Below are 17,749 nucleotides of genomic sequence, written 5' to 3' on the forward strand. Positions count from 1 at the left end.
TCCTCAGCCATCTCTTAGCTTAATGTTATATAAAAGTCCACTAATAGAAGCCTGAGCACATGTAAAGAAGTCTTAGAGCTGCATTGGGTCATTAACTGTGATAGACCTTCTCAAGAGATATATCCATGAGCCTATTAAGAAAGGTCCTAACCTGAAAATCACCTTAAGTACGGTCCCTTATCTATGTTCAGGCATTACCTGCAGCAACAGATGTACGTTGTGAAATCTAGGCTACTTTTGAATGCTCCCCTAAATCTGGCTTCAAATTTGTTCTATTAAAAACCAACCAACCAACAAAACCCTCAAAACCAAGAAAATAAACCTCCAAACCAAAAAGGTACTTGTACTGCTTTGATCTAATGAAACTAGGTTCATTGCACTTAAGTTTTTCTTTTAGATTTTGCAACAAATATGGTGGAATTACCTCAGTACTTGAAAACGCGTAAGTGAAACACAGAACTGCAGACTGTCTCCGATTAACCAAGTGAGTTAGCGCAGAAAATTCTCTGTAAGGGGAAACTGCCTCATTGGAAATGGCTTGAATCCTTCCACTCCCAGTGCAGTTTGCAATGCACACATCTTTGTTCAGGCTGGGAGGGAAGGAGGCTTCCCAAGGTACAGATTTTTTGATTAGTTATTTTTCCTTAAAGTGGTTCAATGTTGTTTTTTTGGTTTGCCTACAACCAAAGATTGTAGCCTACAAGGTACCTACAACCTCTGTGGGGAACTCTGCTCACTTTTGATTCCTTAAGTTACTTCAGAAGAACTAAGCAAACTACTTTAGTCTGTCCTTTATCTGAATTATGAGCAAAAGGGGAAGAAAATAATTGCAAAACATTTAAACTGATCTCCAACAGTGTTATGATGATTCACATATTTTACTCAAAGTTTCTGCTTAATCCACAAATGTACAGTTAAAAAGCCCCAATGAAATGTGAATCAAAAAGAGCAGCAGTTGCATTTACTCTTACGTCACACAACATAACAAACCTACTGAAGTCTCAGGCGTACTGCTGTGCGTCCCTGTCTGATAAGACTTAGCAGTTTGTTTTTCCTAAACATACCTAAACTGACACAAGCAAGTAGGTAAATTTCACAGAAGAGTAAGATGCAGCCATCAAAGATGTCGACATTACACTTGCAGGGATACTTGATCCTACTCCACTGCAACAAACCAGAGTGAAAACAACGAAACAAGTTGAGCGAACCGCTGGCAGCACCGCTCCTTCCACCCGGGGAAAGCTGCGGCACCCACTGCCCGCGGCAACACAGACAGGCTGCTTCTCCCTCGCCTCGCTCCCGTCCCGCGGTGATGCTCTCCCGCTTCTCTCTGCCCTCACCCCGCTGGAAACTTTCCGCGGGGCGCGGCACAGCCGCTGACAGCAGTGCCGAGCCGCCGGGGCCGCGGGACGCCGGGGCCGCACTCGCAGCGCTGCGCGCCTCGCCCCGGCGGGGCGGCACAGCCTCGGGCACCGCGCCGGGCTACCGGAGCACGCAGCGGGTCCTGCCGGACACCCCGATGTGCCACCCTACCCCGCCTCCCCTGCCCTCCGCCCCTCGGACGGCGCCGGCAGGACAACTTTCCAGGGGACGCTTGCTCTCTCCCGGTATTGGAAGTGTCTCGGCTCGGGCCGGGCCGGGCAGGCGTGTGGGGCGCTTACCTGATGTCCCCGCTCGGCTGCAGGGCAGGGCAGCGTCTCCGCGGTCCCCTTCATGCCCGAGGGGCTGCCTTGCCCGCGCACACGTCCTCATCCAGCTTCCTGCCCGCGGGCTGCACCGCCTTCCCTCGCCCTGGAGGGGCGGGCGCCGCTCTCGCGGTCTCCCCGGCGCTGCAGGGAGGGAAGGAGGAACAGAGGGCGGGCACCAGGAGGAGGAGGAGGAGAAGGAGAAGGCGAGCAGGGGGCGGGAGACGAGCTGTGCCCTCCCTCTCTCCGCCCCGGCCGCCGATGAGCGGACGTAGAGCAGCCGCGGACGGGCCGCGCTCCCCGGCTGCGGGAGCCACCGGGGGCTCCCGGAGCCCTCACTGCGCCGCGTCCCTGCCGGGTGTCCCCAGCTCTGGCGGGCAGGGCAGGGCTCGGTGGTGCCTCTGGAGGGCGCCCCGACCCCAAAGCTCTGCGCTTTATCGGAGCGAGCCGGCTCCAGGACCGGTGGCCGGGCCGGGCCGGGCCGGGCTGGCACCGCCGCGCCTCGCCGCGCCTCGCCGCGCCCCGCCCGCTGCCGGCGATGGAGTTCGGGGCCGGCTTCAGGGTGGGACGGACGGGCTAGGGAGGCTTCGGGATGTGTGGCAGGAGCCGGGGCAGGACAGATGTGGTGGAGAGCCCAAAAAGAGCTGGGGGGCGAATGCTGGAGGAGATCGTGAGAATAAGGTCTGCACAGTTCAGGAGAAGAAAAAGGAATCGGGGAAGAAAAGAGGGAAACTGAACGAGACAGAGAAGAAGGGTGGCATGCGGATTGGGAAGATGAGTGATAAATGCACTTTTTCCTGATAAATTTTGCAGGAAGGGTGTTCAGAAAGGCAGGGAGGAGTGAATATCAACAGGATAACAAAAGAGTAGAAAGGAGTAGCAAAGGATTGTCGGGCAACTAAGGAGAAAATGTGTAATATATGTCGTCAAAGGCAGGTTTTGGGAAGGTGAAGAAACTAAGGAGATAAGGATTTGGAGGAAGCCAAAATTTTACTTGGCTTGGCAGGAAATACATGAGAAACTTAGATGATGGGTACAGAGAAGTTAGTGACTTTATCCTAGAGGTTAGTAAAATGAGTCACTGAGGTCACTGAGGAAGTGATTTTACCTTAGAAGGGATTTTAACTAGGGGAAATATTTTCAAGTGGAAGCATTGGAAAAGTAGGAAATAAGCACTGCCGGATTTGCAGGGTAAGAAGGAACTCTGAGATCAAAAGAACAATTCCCAGCCTGAAATAGCTAGTGCATCTGAGCAGAAGGCACAAAGTTCTTGTTTGAAATGAGTGGCAGTATTGCTTCTATATGCGATAGAAATAACCCTGTCCAGAAACAACTTCTGTAAGAATTGTGCAGTATATCTCACCATTTTCTGGCAAATCGTGCCATCCCACATGGTTAGTGGAGCGTTGGACTCAAACTCTCCAAACTAAACTCACCTTTACAACCAATGTAGCAAAGTGGACCCTGACCTGCCAGGACTAGCAGTAAAAGCAGTATTCCCTACAGACTTGATATCATCCTAGTCCTTGGAGGACTGAATTGAGCTTTAGCTTTTAGCCAGCCCAGTCTGAAGAATGTACAGGCATGCAGATTCATTGCTTTTAGTGTCTGGAATGTCTACTGCCTCTTGTGTTGAAAATGACGTGAGATATGATGGGATACAAACTGGGATACATGCAACTGGAGTAGAAATTACTGTGTGTACACTGAAATGTGTCATTGAAGTATTTACTTTGGAAATGAGAGGAAAAAATGTTGAACATCAAATTAATCTCTTCATTCAGAGGGTAATTTATTATTGGAATAATGCCTTCTTTCATTGACCTCCTTCCTTTTTGACCTACAACACTCTGAAGTAGTTCTTGGGTTTTTTTTTTTTAATTAGAATTTTATTCTGGTCTATTTTAACACCTTGAATCTCAGCTGTTGTGCGATAACTGTAGTGAATTGTACTAAATTTATGTCTGGCACAAGGCTGGCGTTATATGAGTGATTATAAGCAGAATATTGTAAGCACAGGCTAGTCAGGGTATAGATTGGATTAAAAAAAAAAAGTATCCTAGCCTGCTTTGGGTAGGACTATGTAATCTGTATCTTTCCCTTTGGTTTTCTCTATTCATTTTGCTTCCTGCCCTTTATTGTGCAGAATCTTCTTTCTTCTTGTGGCTCATCAATCCAACCACTGTAGTAATCTCTAAAACTAATTGTACATGTTTTGTGTATGTAGAAATTTTTATGGGAGTTGTTAACAGAGATCTAGCAAATGATACTTTGGTAGCCATCTCTTGCATAAAAATGGTATGCCAATCTGGACCTCCAGGTGCTGTTGTAGTATTGGAGAAAATAATGATGGTTAAAAATAAATGTTCAGCTGATTTTTCATAGGAGTTGAAAGTCCTCTGGAAGTTGCCTGTGGAGCTGCTGCTCAGGACTGGTAAAAATCTAGTATATATGAAACAAGGTGAGATCAGCATTTTCAAGTTATTTCTGAGCTTTTTCAGCCCTTGGTTTGTTTGTTTTTTTTTTTGGGTAGTCATTATGAAAATCTGTAGCTAATCAGGAAATCTTTTGTGAAAGACTACTGGTAGTTGTTTGCTACCAGCTTGTATTGTGTGTAACAAATCTCTTCTAGTTCCTTGAACTAGAAGTTGTGTCTCAATTTGAGATAATGTACTGCAAATTATTGTCCTGGATACCCTAGCAAGTTTAATCAAAATCTGTGGAAAATTCACTCATTTTCATAAAAGTATGTACTTGTTAACAAATTCTATTGCTAACAAAATCCATAATGTACATGGATTTGTAAATCCAAAGTATTGTTTAAAAATTATTGGTATGGGTAACATTCTAACAGTGATTCTTTAATCACTGGGACAGAATTAGAAGTGGATATGTTGATCACCTAGATTAAATGGTATTAATAACTTCTGCATAAGAATCTATTCCATAGAAAATGAAATATTGTATTATGGATACCAGCTATAAACTCCCTGAAGAAAACACATTTATTTTGAGTGACTGTCTATTTTCTTTTTGAAGGCAGATTGCTTGTACAGTGGAATAAGCAGTGAGTGAGATATAAATGTAAAGATATTTGGGTTTGTAGCAAACTGACTAGCATGTTGATAAGTTCAGGTTTGTGGCATCTATACCATCATGTAAACAGTTGAGTTCACCTTCTCCTCCCTCACCTGTCCACACCCCCATCCACTGTTCACTGGCCATGTTGCTTATGTCTTTTTTTGGAATTCTACTCAGCTTGACAGAAGCTAAATAGCTTTCCCAATAAAGAAACTCAAGGTCAGAATTGGGAATAGCTCATACTGACGGCATGGATCCATCTGTACTCAGCTGGCTCATAGCAGCTTGGCCATTGTTCTCCAAAGATGCAGCCTTTGGGTTACACTGTGACTTCTCACTGTGCAATCATCTGCCATGTAAATGTTAACTCACCAGCATAGCCCTACCCTTCAAAAATTGTATACTGGACTGTGAAATAGCCCAGTTGTCTCTGGGAAATCTCTGTGGCTCATGCTGCAAGTCTGATACCATTGTTTAAGCACTTAAAAAAAGAGCAATGACATCCCCCTCCCCCCAAAAAAGATCCCAAACCAAACAAAAAGAAACCCTAACAACAAAACAAAAAAAATACCCCTAGAGTTCCTAATATTTTCAGGGATTATGCCTGAGTGATCAGCTTCCTTCTGAGAAGAAAAATCTTAAGTTGTTTTATGAGGCCATCTCCCTGGATACCATCCAACTGTGTAAATTCAAGTATGAAAAATGGAAGGTGGTCTATCTCAGGGCTAAAGGATCCAACAGCTTTTGTGTGGATATGTGTTGTATGACCTGCTTTTTCTGTGAGCACCTATAAAAAACATAAAGCAAGCCCGTGATAGCATATTAGCCCCTTCAAGAAATCCAGGGCTTTTTCTGAGTTCCATAGTCAGGTATTGGTAAGAGCTTTCCTTGAAATCCAAGGATAGAATGACAAGGCATTTCTTCACATTCAGACTCAGTGTCCATGAAAAGAGCCCAGCCTGGATATAAGCTCCAGAGGAATGGAGCCCATGGGAAACCTTCATTTGTGAAGTACGCTGTGCCTCTTATAACCCTGAGCTCCTGAGAAATTCATACATGTTCCTCTTCCGCTTTTCTGTTGCCCATTTTATTCCTTATACTGCATCTGGAATCCATGATTGTGTCTCAGAGTTGTTGGTGCTCTTTGTGTAGTCAACAAAAAGCATCCTGAGCATTCTGAAGACCGTTTTTGAAGATTTCTGGCTACTCCTAATAACTCAACAGCCACTTAGGCAATAATATCAGGATTCATTTGTAAACTGGGATCTGAAGCCTTTTCTGGCACCTTCTCCATTGAGTGGCCCCAGAGTGTTGGTATTGCCTCCTTGCAAACCTTCTAGATCCAACCAAGAGGAAACACAGACAGGATAGCTTCCTTGGTCATTCCTGGCAGACAGTTTTTTGCATGCCTTCTGTGCCTCATTTTTTCCTCCTTACCCCTGTTGAGATTTTTTTCCTCTTATATTTGAATGTACACTTCCAAAGATTTCTTGCTTCAATGCAATGTAATTAGTTCAGACTACACATTTTGCTTGTCTTTTTGTACCCTTTAGATATGACCAATATGAATGCACTGTTAGCAGAATGAACACAGTTCTCATTTCTACCAGTTTTGTACCAATTTATATTGTATTATTTTCTTAGTTGCTAGTTTATCTCTTTTTTTCCCTCTGTCTGTGGAGAAAAGGATAAACTAATTAGATTTTAAATGCCATATTGCAGTTCTAAATAAGGTATTACTCATTAAAAATAACCTTTTATTAGGACCCATTTTGTCACAAAATGTCTTGTAGGCCATGCATTGTCCCTAAGTAAATCTTTTAACAATTTTTTTAAAATTTATTTTTTAATTCTACCAGCTTAAACCAAATCAGTCAGTGATACAATGTACCTGGATAAGTGTTTTGGTAGTGTCATGGTAAAGGTGGTTCATAAGCATGAAGCTTTCTTTCATAAGCATAATTGTCTCACAATGATGTATGGTAAAATAGTGTATTATATTTTAACTGGTCAAATATGACAACTAAGGCTTTTCTTTTTTTTTAATAGGACTATTTCCTGAAATTATTAGAATCTCCTTCTGTAGTCATACAAAGAAGATGGATCTCTGTTGTGTGACAGTGTTCACAGGGGTTCTTGGATGAGGCAAGAGACGAGAACGTTGACTCCATGTTCAGAAGGCTTGATTTATTATTTTATGATATATATATATTACATTATAACTATAGTAAAATGAAATAGAAGAAGAGGTTGCGTCTCTCAGAAGGCGAGCTAAGCTAAGAATAGAATGGCAAAGAATGCTAACAAAGGCAGCTGGCTCGGACAGAGCGCGAGAGCCAGCTCTGCCGTGACTGGTCAGTAAATCCAAACATCCACAGGAGACCAACCACAGACACACCTGATGCATTCCACAGCAGCAGATAACCATTGTTTACATTTTGTTTCTGAGGCCTCAGCTTCTCAGAAGAGAAAAAATCCTAAGAAAAGATTTTCACAAAAAGATGTCTGCGACACTGTTGTAGATATTCTAGCAGTGGTTATAAACAAGCTCTTTAATATCCTCCTGAAAAGCAGGGTTTAGAATATTGTTAACAGGGGTTTTCTGTTTTGCTTTTGTTCTGGTTTTATTCCTTCTATCTAAATTATACTATATCTCTTGCCAAATTGCTATCAACATGCATGTGGCATAACAATTTTATTTTCAAATCTTTACTGTCAGCTGAATAATGTCCTTTCATGACACTATGGAAATGTGAATTCCTTGGAGGCTTTGTAATAGTAATCAGTACTTTTGAAATTTCTTTTGTGCTGTTATTCAGACTTTAGCAAGAATGTCATACGGCCCTGAAGAGGAAAAATTTTGTTGAGCCACTAGTTCTTGTCTCATCTAGATGAATTCATGCTCACTGTGTCTTTTAAGCATACTAAGTAATGGTAGTAATAAATCTGGTGCTTTAGCTGTATTACTACACTGAAATGTTATTTTACATCATTCTTTTACTGTGCAGTAGTTGTGCTGGAATTACCTCAGCCATCACGTCTTATATATATCATAAAATTTTAAGTTTAGTTTATATTCACTTTCTGCTTTAAAACATATAGATAACACATGTCCCAATAAGGAGCACAAGGAAGGTAAATAACAATAAAGAAATAAAATATTGCTGATTACAACCATCCATATAGAGACAAATGAATATATAATAATACTATCATGAACAGGCTGCAAACTCAATCCTATTTGTAGGCTGTTAGGAATGTCTACTACTCTCTTCAGCTGCTGTACTGGGTATATTCAGTTATATATGTGGCTAAATATTTACAGTGTGCACAGTTACTTTGTGCTCAGTAATGCATAGGGAAGTTCTTTAATAGTACCTGTAGATAAAACCGTTTAGAATAGTCCATGAGAATCAGTGCTCAGGTCTTATTCCACAATCTCATACATGGAGTAGTAATGTTCCCTGTTTGCTGTGCCACTGCTTCTGTCCCAACTCAAAAAAGAAAAATTTGGACTGTTATGAAATTCCCAAACAATTTAGAATCTTTCAAAATTGCTTGTTCCCATTTAAAGTAACTTTCACCCTTCAGTCTTGAGGCTATAATGATATTTGGAACTCTATTCTTCTATGAGATGTTTTTGACAGAGTTCACCCTAAATTGTCCCCTATCTACTTATAGAAAAATTGCTAATCTATGTTCTTACAGAAGTTCAGAAAGATTCTGAAGTTAGATTCCAGTGTTGCAGGTCATGTAGGACTTCTAAAGGAATACAGGATTTTCTGAGAGCCCTCAGTCCTCTGTTTCTGTCATTCTGAAACATGATGAAGAGGCACAGATAATTTCCCATTGAAAAGGAAGGAATTACAGTAAATGGCAACCAGAATAAAATAGCTACTTTAGAGTTGTGGCTACCTTTGCAAAATTGAAGCCCAGTTCCATGAAAATACAAAAATTTTCAGGAACAGTAATTGAGATGAAATAGCCATGAAAAAAGGCATAATGAAATCATAGAATTCTCTAGTGTATTTTCTCAGTTAAAAAAAAAAAAAAAAAAGAAAAAATTATCACAGGCTTTATTTTAGTATTAAACATAATTTTTTTCTCAAACAAAATACAGTTATGGCTTTGAAAAAGATAACCTAATAGATCCTGATTCTGTGTAACTAGTGCAGGATATAAATTTTCTTTGCAAAATATAAATTCATTTAGGATAAATGTAATAGAGGTGAGAGTTACTTATACAGATATAATGTAGGAAAAGTGTTTTAAAATCTCCTATAAACTCCTACTACTCCCAATTCTGGTTCAAATTTTTCAATCCTCAGTGTTATTATAGGCATAAATGTAGTTCCTGAATAACTTCTTATTTCTAGGATCAGCCTAGATCATTCCTACTGCTGAGTTTGTGAGCATGGTGGTTTAATTCTTTAGAAATTCTGAAGAGTGAAGGAATGAAAGGCTAGATAACCTTCTGTGGGCAGTGTTTCTTAGCTCTCTGCTTAACCTCTGTGTAATTTTGGATTTCATTATGAGAATCCTACCTTTGATTGCACATTGTGTGTGCCTTGTGGAACCTAAAGCAAGTTCCTGTATTTCAGACCAAGATATAGTCTCTTTTAGCTATGAAATCTGATGCATTCTTGTGCCAATGAAGTATGTGTATATCTGAAGCCATATTCTTAAAATTACCTTCACAGAGTAATTACTTCATTCATTATTTTTTAATGAAGTAATTAAATTAATTAATTATTACTTCATAGAGTAGTTCTGTTCTAACAGGAGTTCTGAATGTCATCTTCATTAATTCCTTGCTCAAAGCAGGTCTAATTAGGTCAGGTTGGTGTGGGTCACGTCAAGCTGAGCCTTAAACATCTCAGAGTCTGTAGACAACCTCTCTGTTCAAAATTTGGATAACCATCAAGGTAGTTTTATCCCCTTAATATCTGCTCAGAATTTTCTGTGTTCCAGTCTGTGTCTGTTTCCTCTCCTCCCACCCCAGTTCACCTCCAAGAAAAGCATGTCTCCCTCTTTATAGTACCTACTGGTGAATTCAACTTGACTTGCATAAACACTATAATAAATCCACATTAGTGCATATATTCTAAAGTGATGAGGGAGACAGAAGTCCATTTATTTCTACAGGCTACTGGGTGAAACAGAGCCACTGCTTTTGCTGTGTGTCTCTAATAGATGCACTTGTAGTTCTCTGTGCAGAACTTGCATGTTGGGTCCTTTGGGCTGTTTGATCTATCTCGCTCCAGGTCAGGTGGGATCGTGGCACTGAGCTGTGGAAGCCAAGTTGTTCTGAGTATGTGTAGGTGCAGGACTGCTTGTGAATAGAGGGCTTTACATCAAATCAGGAACCCTGTAAGATTAGGTGCACCACTGAGCTACAGTTTTGTCTTACAGCAATATAAATGTTATAAAACATGTCAGTTGGTCATCTGTAGGGTCCAGTGGTCTTTGATATGCCCTAGGGGTATCCTACTTGGCATCCTGCAGTGTGCACCTTCCCTCCTTGTCCTTTGTCCCATACGAGTTTCTTGGACAACGTAAGACAACTCAAACTACGTTAGACACTTGTATGTGGATATATGCTTATCCCCATTGCGTGTTTTTTGGCTCCTGCCCTAAGAATAGGATTCAGTTTGAGATTTAGAAACCTTCACACAACTTCCCATCTATATCTAACTGTAAACTAAAGGTTTACACTCCCATTATTGTCAGGGGAGACCTGGGCCTGCTTACACAACCAGGTGGGCATGCTGTGCTCTGGCATATCCTGGGCGGCCATGGGATCAAAATGGTGTGAGATGGGATTTGTAGGAGACAGCTGTCCTTCTGGGGCAGCAGCTGGAAGCCAGTTAAAACACCCTACTGGAACCGAAATTGCAGTAAACCTTTTCTAGCTAGCTGAGAACTTGTTATGTGCTTATTTCTTTCATCCCGTTAGGATATAGGTGGAAAATTTTTTACCCTTTCTGCTGCTTCTGCTCCACCATGCAGCAGCATGTCACCCTGCTGTCACTGTTCAATTATCACTTAATTGAAAATTGGCTTGATTATGAATTGCATGCTTATTAAAATAAATTTAAACATAAATTGCTCTTCAATAATATACTTTGATGTCATTCAATGCTATTAGTAAAGATGCTATGCTTTTTTCATACTTCATTGATGCTTATTTCAAACCAATGAATAAATATTTTATTACATATTTTATTAAAAAGTAATGAAAAGTACTTCTTCCTTATACACAGTTTTTGTAGCATATGAAATGTACTTTGCAGACCTTTTTCTCTAGCTTTGTTAGGTGCAGTTGCTTCTAGTTATCTTTCTTTGGAGTTACAAATATGAATGTATGATGCATCTACTTTTATATATAATCATAATTTTCTCTTTCACAGTGTGTACAACAATAAATCATCTCATTAAGTAATTTGAGGAATACATAATGAGCAACTTTGGGATATAAACTTTATTGTATACATGAGCTGAAGTCTTCATAACTATCCTTGAAAGAATTTTTTGACTGGTGGGATTAATTATATATCACACAGATGCCTGTCATACACTCTGTTTACACTATAGGGAAATGAAATAGGATAGCTAATTTTCTTTTATTCTGTTAAAATGCCAAGGTTTAATTAAACTGCTTCAGCTTAAGGGTTGCACAGCTACTTTCAGCTGTCACAAAGCATACTAGAAATGGATTTGTCATTGCTTACATGCCCAAGAAGAAATTCAGCAGGCATCGTAATTTTATTCAAAATTGTTTTTATTAATCATAGCTGTTTTTCAATTTCTAAAATTTGTATGAGAAACAGAGTATATCAAAATAAGTTGTGGCCATATGCTTAGGGAGAAAAACAATGCAAATGTCTGAAATCTACACTGAGTTTTGAATTAACATCTGGGTTTTGCTTTTTATGTGAGATTTTTATAACACTGAAATTTCATGCATGTTGGAACATTTTACATAATCATTCCAGTTATACAAAACCAATTAGACAGCATCATGAATTAGGAAGACAATTATGAATAAAAACATAGTAAGAGACAATGAAAACTAACTACTTGCTTGCAGCAATACATACTTGCATGTAGTGTGTAATAACCACAATATAGAGGATTTAAAAAAATATTGGCAGAAGGGACATTAAGCTTGCTCACTTCAAGCACTCCACACCCAACCTTCAGTGATGTGAGAAAAACAGCCACCATGCTGAACAAGAGAATGCAGCCATTACTGAATCTGCATTTCCAGTGTAAAAACCACAAAGGCAAAAGCTATATATATAAGAAGGCCCTTAGTGCTGTCTTTAAACACTTGGGGAAAAGTGGTGTTAACAGAATCCTTTTTCCTCCACTGCTGTCTGAGTTTGCAGCAAAAACCCCAGCTGAAGTCTGTACACAGCGTGCTTCCAGCATGCACACAACTGCCTGGAGTTTGGTGGTGTTCCCTGTCAGCTTCTGTGCTAATGAGCATGTGAGGTTTCACACAAAATGTAGTAATTTGCAAGGGAATAATTGCAGAAGAGGAATACAAGTAAAACAAGTACTGTCTGCATGGGGTTCACTCCCTAGGCTGGGATCTTGTATTAAGCTCATTATTGGGATTTCATTTTTGATTGAACCTTCCTGTTTTCCATTTCCCAAGGGTTGCTAAAATTTTTGTAGTTTCTGTGGCTGTTATCAACACAGTGTTATTGAAAAGTTCTGTATCTCATATGGCAGGAGAACATAAAAATTCTGGCATTTTTAGTCGAAGAACTAATGGCTCTTGATCCTAACCTGTAATTTAACTATGAATAAGGTGTTTTCTTTAGTTGTAGAACGAGGATAAAATGACTTTAATCAGAGAGGAGCTGATCTGAAGCTGTTTCCCATCCAGTCTCCTTCAGCTGACTTAGAGGCACCTAATTCTTTCTGAAAGGTTGAGCTTGGATTCTCTTACCTACTTGTAGTTTGTGCTGCCTAACTTAATTTGTCCCTTGCTTGTCCTGCAAGCAGGCCTCTCTTCTTGACCCTTCCCTGATCTGAGAATGTGGTTTACAACTAGCAACAACTTATTAATTGAGCGTTAAAGTTTTATGTAGCTCTCATTGGGGTCTGTATGTGGGGGGAGAGTGCAAACCTCTGAGAGTGATGTGAACAACGGCAAGTATAGTAAAAAATTACATTCTGACAGTCTCATCAAAGCCTGGTGACAGAAAAAATTAATTTTAGCAAACTGAACATAGAGTTCTAGGATATAGTTACTTATATTAACTATTAAAGGAAGATAAGCTGAATCTTCAAGCAGTACGTAATAGATAAATTTATAGTATTTCAATGAGGTAAAGGGGTGTAACCTAATACATTCCTTGTCTGACCTCCACCAATTTTTTTTAAATATATACATAGAGATATTTAAAACCATTACAATTGCATAGAAATTGTTGTGCAATGCATCTATTTTTAGAAGCAAATGGAGTGAGTGTTTCTGAATATCCAATACCATTTTGGGAGGAGGAGCAGAAAGTAGATCATCACTTGGCATAAACTGGCATGGATCTTTTCCTCTTATTGAAGGTGACACTGCTCAGAATGTGAGCCATAGATTTTAGACATAGAACCTTAAACCAGAAGGGAAAACCTTTCCTTTCATGTATGCCTATCAAGCACTTCAATGATTCTCCACTTGAAATAAAAAATCTTCAGCTGGCATAACATACTTTAAGCTCTCCAAGTGAAATTCTTATCATTGTTGCATGATTTGTGGAAAAGTAAAGAACCTTGTGTTTTAATTCACCAAGGTTTGTCTACCACACTTGGTTTCTTTTAAAAGCACTCACTGTGAAGCTGAAAATACTTTTTTTGGGAAATTGTCTTCACTTTTTTCCCCTTGCTTCAACTGTCATCTGCTTCAGATACAGTATTATTCATACTCATTCATGCAGGGATGCACTTAATAGGCTCACAGGAAAAGTGTTCATTAGTTGATTGACTGTAACTTGATTGCCTGTGGATAATATTTACAGGTTTATTTCCTCATTTCAGCAAGGAGTTGAATCTGCCACACCTCAGTCTGCATAATTATGAATACAGTTTTTACTGTCATGAAGAAACATTCATACAATTATAAAATATTCAGTGCAAAACATTCAGCTGGTGATGTGTTCAATAAGACTAGGGTATTCAAGAATCAAACCATACTTAAAGATGTTCTAAAAGAGTGAAAAAGGTTCTTTAATTTTGCTTTATGATCAATATTTTAGGAGTATAATCAAATAGAAGATGCAAACTTTCTTGTAGGAAGGGTCTGTCCAGGGTGCCTGGTTTGGTGGAGAAGTAAAACATACAAGTCATACCTCAAGGTGTTCACAAGATAAAAAGCATCTATAAAAAACATAATAAACTTAATAAAACATCTCTGCAAAATAAAACAGCTAGATTTATTAATAATTTTCAGGGAGGCTGGTTTTGTAAGATATATAAGACAGGATTCAGTAGCATTTTAGAAATTTGTTTTCAAAATTCCTTGGGAAATTTCTAATCTTTGGGAGAGGAAAGAAATGCTCATTTTCAAGAAACATTTAGCAAAAAAAAAAATTTAAAGCCTTTATCCAAATATAGATGATTACAGAAAAAGTGGTTAGAGGAAGACACTTCTTCCTAGTGTTCAGACAGGAAAAGGCACCTTGCTTTCAATGCTTGCACCTTGCTTCCCATCTCCTTTCAATGGTGGCAGCAGCCCTGTATCACACACACACACACACATAGCTATTCTTGATCTGCCTGCCTCCCAGCTCACCTGTATGTTCATGATGCTTCTCTGCATTATGGGATTTATGAATATCTTTGTAAAGAATAAAAAAAATTAATTTAGTTTCACATAATAGATGTTAAGAGTGAGGCAGTCCCTCCATCAGTTCCTTAAGAATCAGCCCTGGAGGCTTCCATGTGCATATTTTAGTTTATCTTTAAATTTCAAATAGATTTATTATTTCTTCCTGCTTTGCATAGATCTTTTCACAAGTTAAAGGAGTGTTTTTATCAGGTTGCTGATAGAATAATGGAAATGGAAATTAATTTGAGTGGAGAAGAAAGACAGTGTTTGTGTTTCCTTTATGGCTTAGATGAAAGGAAATAACAATAAAAGGGGTGAAAGCAGCATACAAGAGAATCTGTAGATGTATGTAATGTAGTCAGTAATTTCAGGGTGAGTAGCAAACAGCCATCATTCAGAAATGACAGGTTTTTACTGTGGTTTCAGTTTGAAATTTTGCTATGACTCAGCACAAGTGGAACTATACAAAATAGTTCATTTTTCTTAAACTGGCAGAATTAGTTGCTGCTTTGTAAATTAATATCTCTCTCCATTGATTAGAGAGAGGACCTGGATTATATAAAGGTTTTTAGTAAGGATAGATTAATAAACGGGAATAAAACAAGGAAATGTGGATTTTAAGCAATGTGTCAAGCTGTCTTAGAAAATATTTATACTGTTAATATTTGAAAAAGCAAGACCTTTTTATGCTGGCTGAAGTTTGCATATATGTTAACATATAGCTCCATAAGACATCCATGACTAATCCTCAATATGTTTACTTGCAGCACTGCTGCCAGTGAGACGTTGATGTTGTGAGGCCTCCATAGTTGTCATAAAAATGTAAACAAAATTATGGTATTTTGTGCTGTTCTGTCATGCCCACTTTGTCCCACCAAGGCAAAGTTTGTGGGGATTAGGATTGCTAGCATTATCATGTTAGTAGTAACAACAGTATTAGCTCAAGGGACCCATTGCAACCCCACTAATTTTATTTTCCTGTGATTGAACAGGAAAGCTCTCAGTCAGATGATTTTTTTCCACATATGCATTGTCATTAATTTGGGCATTCTGAGTAATGGTTAAAAAGAACAAGGAGAGTACTCTTTTTCAGCTTCATACAGTTAGCCTGAAGAAGGTTTGTCATGAGGATTATGCTGACAGATGCTGCATGACATTAATTGTAACAATCTAATTAAACACGTGCACTAAAAGCATAGTCACAGTCAAATGGTCTCAAAGTAACTCTCTCATCTCCATAGTTTCTTTTTGGAGTTGACTCGGCTTAATTATGAGAACTGTGGAGCAGTGGTGCTCAGTGCAGTTGCCTCCTGTTTTCTCAGACCACCTTGTCTTTCTCTTAGTGTTAGTTACAGTCCAGTGGTATCACTGATATGTCTCACCAAAGGTCATCAAAGAAGCATGCTGCCACCTGGCTGTTGGTATGAGACTAGATTAATTTAAAAATTAACTTTAATTTATTATGAAAACTAGTACCTGACTGATTACTGAGCTTCATGGCCTCAGAGAGCCCTTTTAATGCACAGCTCTTCTTTTGTAGGACTCCTAATGGAACACTGAACACTCTTCTGCTTCACAGTGCCTTCAGAGATCTTAAATTGTGCCAGTTGCTGCTATCTTTATTCCATTTCAGTTTTTCTCTGATTAATGCATGTGCAATAATTGTGGTATGGCAAAGATCTCCATGTAACAGACTTTATCTGCTCTGCTTCCCTAGACTTAAGGAACATCTCGTGCATGGTATGCTTTGCTGATATCTTCTCCTTCATCCATGGGTGTTTATACAGGTAATGGTTTATACAGGCATAATATAGCAGAACAGACTGCCATATGGATCACAAAAGAGTAGCAGCCTGTTCCCTGCGGAATATAGAGGTCATCCAGTCCTCCCATTAATACTTCACATAAAAGTGAAGATAGATTAGCCTATATTGAGAATTTAGTATGTAGGGAATGGAAAATATAAGATGAGGTTAGCAGGTCATCCAAATTGAATGCAACATGTTTGCTTGATAAAGAGTAACATGTCTTCATGCTTTCCTTGCACTCTGCTGCTTCTGGCCTATAAAATTTGTGGTTTCAATCTTGGATTGCACTGGGGAAGGGCCAGTTAGGAGTAAAAATTCAGAACTGATATAGAGTTTTTGAAAATTTCTTTAGATGTCAATGGGAGGAATAAAACCTCATACTACTTGGAAAGGGGGATATTAACCAATTCTGATGCATAGATCTGTCCTAGTTTAAGATTGTTCTCAGTTCATATGGGGTAACTGAGTGAGGATTCCATAGATCACAGACTGCAGCCATAAGAGAGGCAGGTTGCTATTTGGCAGAGGTTCCTGTAGTGTCTGCCTCCTGAATGACAGAAACAGTGATTAGGTAAAAGGAACAGGATAAATCTTGTAGGCAAGGAGGCAATGTAAGTTATGCAAAGAGCAGCTGATTAATGTAAACATATTGTAAGTAAATGATTGATTAATAGACATGACTAATACATGAATTAAGTCATATTTTTCAGCAGCACACACTGTGGTTTCACATTTTAAATCTGTGTCTAATTACAGTTATTATGCATGCAAATCAGATAATGACATATACAAGTAGCCACTTAGATGCACAACTGGCCATTTGCATATAAATTTGCATGCAATCATGTTAAAGACTCATTAAGTACAGAACTTTGATTAGTTTTGTGGGCACTGTCATTCCTTGAATGAAGTAGATCCTCAGAGAAAAGTATTTTATGACCATACAGTTAAATAAGGCACCCAAGCACCTGAAAGCAAATGTAAAGTTACACAGCAAAATCTTAAATCTAACATTTTCTAATCTCTGAATAGTTAATTTTGCAGACTTAATGTTTTAATTTTTTTTAGCATTGCTTTTAAATTGCATAATTGAGTTCAGATTGAGCCCCACATATAATCATTAATTTTTATATCTAAATAGATTTTTAAGATAAGATCCTACTATCCTTGTGGTTCTGAAATCTAATGTTCTTCAGGCTATTGTGACCAGGCTGGGTAAATGTTAACTCATTTTCTAAAAGGGTGGCCTTTTCAAAAGCATGTAAGCAACTTTGAAGCCTGTCCCATTTTTACAAGGTGACTTAGTGATTTAAAATCATAGTCTTGGAGACTGCTGTTGG

The 17,749-nt window shown here is 39.2% G+C and overlaps 1 protein-coding gene across 5 annotated transcripts in view; it reads right to left on the minus strand.

Moving 5' to 3' along the window:
* SGCG (sarcoglycan gamma) overlaps nt 1-1,964 on the minus strand; it is a 104,725-nt gene extending 102,761 nt beyond the window's left edge. For 3 of the 5 annotated variants that reach the window (XM_071434072.1, XM_071434069.1, XM_071434071.1), the window contains exon 1: nt 1,662-1,964. The gene's annotated coding sequence lies outside the window, so the exon portion shown is untranslated. The remainder of the gene's footprint in view (nt 1-1,661) is intronic. The other 2 variants (XM_071434070.1, XM_071434068.1) reach the window with 2 other exon arrangements.
* Nucleotides 1,965-17,749: the final 15,785 nt, after the last annotated feature.

The sequence above is a fragment of the Agelaius tricolor genome, unplaced genomic scaffold (assembly GCF_023055355.1).
Source record: "Agelaius tricolor isolate 1412-34295 unplaced genomic scaffold, bAgeTri1.0.p SCAF_9, whole genome shotgun sequence".
Taxonomy (NCBI): domain Eukaryota; kingdom Metazoa; phylum Chordata; class Aves; order Passeriformes; family Icteridae; genus Agelaius; species Agelaius tricolor.